General features: G+C 41.3%; 1 pseudogene; it reads left to right on the forward strand.

Annotated features, from left to right (window-relative positions):
• Positions 1–968: 968 nt before the first annotated feature.
• On the forward strand, positions 969–1,760 carry LOC107024912 (annotated as a pseudogene).
• The last annotated feature ends 1,827 nt before the right edge of the window (positions 1,761–3,587 follow it).

Here is a 3,587-nt window from a genome sequence, read left to right on the forward strand (position 1 = left end):
TATTGGGGACGACAGAGTACCCGAAGCTTCAGAGATGCTGAGAGAATGGAATGGTGCTAAGCGATTCGATGAAAACACCATCACCCCAGATTGATTCAATGTTTGATATATCGAGGGTTACAAAGAGTGGCTAAGAGACGACATACAAAGCATATCCTCTCCAATCCCATGAACTTTTTGAAGTGTAACGGATCGAGAAGCCAAAGAGGTGGCCGAGCTTAGAGAGGTGAAAAAGGAAGATAAAGAAATGTATGTCAAGTTTGTCGATAAACAAGAGGGTCTTGAGAAGAAAAATCGAGAAATGGAATGACTAAGACGTGGTTATGATAATCTCGATACCTGTGTTAAGGATAAAATTGAAAAGATGCGATATGAAATCTTGGAGGACAAAGGACGCCTGAGAGAAGGATTTTTGCTAATGCTGCGATATATGTATCAACAATACAAGACTCAGGAGAGCAGAGAAGGAGCACGACCATCTGGAGCAGCATAGTGGATTTTGGCCCTGTGTGGGTTTTTATATGTATTTATGTTGTTTTTTTATCCCCTGCATGGGCCTGCCTTTATTGTACTTTCAAATGGCCCCTGCGTGGGTCTGTCTTTAATGTTTTATACTTTATTTTCTCCTTTGTGAACATTATTATTCATTTGTGAAATTTATTTGGGGGGAATTGTTTATTTGGCTCAAATTCACGTGTACATCATTCAAATACGCTAGGCCTACCCTTGGCACAAAAGAGTCCCCATGTATGTTTTAGGACGCGATATGTGTGTTTAACTGCTTATATGCTATGTTGCTCTGAATGAGGATATTGGAAACCCACTCTTTTCCAAAATATATACAGAAGTCACTATCAGGAATATCCGACCAAAATTTTCTGAGTCTTAAGTTTCTCACTGAAAAGACAAACCTCATCTCCAAATCCTAAACATTACTCTACTGTCTCAGGAAAGGCAAAATCACATCTATGGACAAAGGAAAGGGTATTCAAACTGAACCAAGTGAAGAAGAGAGTGTCGAGATGAAAAAGCAACGCGGAAAGCGTCTGTATGAATCACTATTTCCTCTTGAGAGCCCCGAATAGGAGATCAACGAAGAAAGTTATGAAAAGGAAAGTTATGAGGAGCTACTTGACCGCCCACCTTCTTTCGAGGGACGTCTGGCAAACGAAGACAGCAAAATTTCTCTTGAGGCATATCGCATGAAGGTCGAAAGAAGATAGAGGTCATCTCGTGCACTCTCGTTTTTGAACCCTATCGATCTAGGGGCCTACTAGGACCCGTTAAGAAAGTGTCCCCCCAAGTGGGATTATGAGATCTCCGCAAGACAGGTGAATGTCATCATAGGGAGAAAGGACATATAATAGAAAAGTGTATTGGGTTTAAAAACGCAGTCCGTTATTTATTTACTATGGATAGTACTCCTAACACTTGGTGTGACGACGTCATCCTTGCATGTGATGAACCACATCTTGACATACCGATCACAGAGGGAACCAAATTATTTTATTGCTCATTCACACCTTTCAAGAAAACAATGAGGGAAATCTACTCGGATTTGGTTTAGAATGGCGTCTTTACCCATTACTACAAGAATGTGGACATGCAATATTTTGTTCAGCACGAAATTTGAAGGCATTGTTCGTATCATCAGCACGCCACAGACCACAACATTGAATAGTATATTGAGTTCCACCACGACCTCGAATCCCTCATCAACATGGGAAAGATTCGAGTCAAGTTTTTTGCCTCGTGACTGATGTTGCAATAAGAAGAAGAATGACTGAGATGTAGTCATTATTATTATCTTTAAATCTTTGTTGTCTTTCAATTTCCTTGTAATCGCAATGAATGAATGAATGAATGAGATGTAGTCATTATTATTATCTCGAACTACGTTGGTCTTGTATTCTCCTTGTGAGAAACATAGGTAGCCTACAGGCCCGGCCACTATGTTTAAAAATTTTCATTCTCACCCTTCATGTTACGAGAAGATACGAAGACTAATTCAACAAACGTCAAAGAGCAGATGCAAGAAGACTGTATCTCAACGTGGTTTAGCCTTTTTGAGAAAGTGTCAAAACTAAAACAAGCAAGCTCCTGCCTGTTTAAAAAATGTGTTTCCATCCTTACTCGTGAGTTGAAAATATTTTCAACCAAATAAACTTGTGTGTTTATCTTCTCTATGTGTGATATTATGCATTTTGTATTCTGAATCTTCACTGACAAATCAGCCTTTAGGTTGTTTTCCTTCTCAGTTACTTTGATACTGGTATGTGTCAATCAAAAGCTGGTAGATCATCCCTATTTCTCCAGATCAAAAGGTCTCGCAAATTTCTTCCCTAGACAAAGCTCAAAAAAAGGAAAGACAGTTATGGGGGATAATAATGAATAAATAAGTCTTAATGATGTTGTGGTGGCTCAACCCACCATAGCGGACCAGAATGAGTTGATTCTGCAGGTGATGCAACAGATTGCAGAGATGAGGGTAGAAATGCAAAGGAGACAGGATCTGCCTGCACCAGGATTTGCTGCTAACACTGCTGATGGGAGACCTCCAATCTACATTCCCTCTTCAAACATGGATCCAGCCCAAGACAAGCCATCTACACGTGCTCAGAATCCGTCGGTTATAGATCTGACTACCCAAACTCCCCAATATGCTTCCGCATCCTACAAAACTCTACCCCCTCCTCAAAACAACCACCCCCAAATGCCACCCCATCCATAAAATACCCACCATCAAACCGCTCCACGACTGCAAAATCAAAACCAAAATACTTTCAATCCCCAAACACCCCACCACCACTCAAATCAAAATACCAATCCACAAACTTACCCACAGAATTATCAAACCGCTCAAAATGCCTAGAGTCCCTCGGTAGAACCACCTTTACCTAAAAGAACCACTTACCGAATTCCTGTCCCCACCGAGCACGATGTGCACGGATCTGAGCTGGACTATTATGAGGAACAGGAAAGAGAGTGGAGGGCAAAGAAAGAGGCAAAGGTCGTCATAAAAGAACAGATCAAGAAAACCATAAAGGAGATCCAATGCGTCCCTGATATCGCCGGGCTTAGTTTTGAATACTTATGTATTCATCCAAATTTCGACCTTCCAGAAGGGTTCAAGATCCCAAAGTTTGACACCATCGGAGGAGTGGGCAACCCTATGGCTCATCTGAGAGACTACTATGACCAGCTCATGGGAGTTTGAAGGGACGAAGCTTATTGATGCGGCTCTTTAGCCAAAGTTTGAGTGAGGCTCTAGAGAGGTTCACCTCCCATGTAACCCGACAATGGCCCAGCTGGAATGCTCTAGCAAAGGATTTTATCGATCGGTTTGCATACAACATCAAAATCGTTCCTTATCGATATTCTTTGGAAAAGATGAAGCTGAAATCTACCAAGAGCTAAAGAAAATTTTCTTATAGGTAGAGAAAGAAGGCTGCAAGGGTCACACCGCCTATGTCATAAAAGGAATTTATAGAAGTGTTCGTGCGGGTGCAATAGCCCGAGTATTATGATCAAATCCTGTTCTTGTAGGAGCAAAATCTGCCGAGATAGTCAACGTTGGTGAGACTATC

This window comes from Solanum pennellii, chromosome 7 (genome assembly GCF_001406875.1).
Source record: "Solanum pennellii chromosome 7, SPENNV200".
Classification (NCBI taxonomy): Eukaryota; Viridiplantae; Streptophyta; class Magnoliopsida; order Solanales; family Solanaceae; genus Solanum; species Solanum pennellii.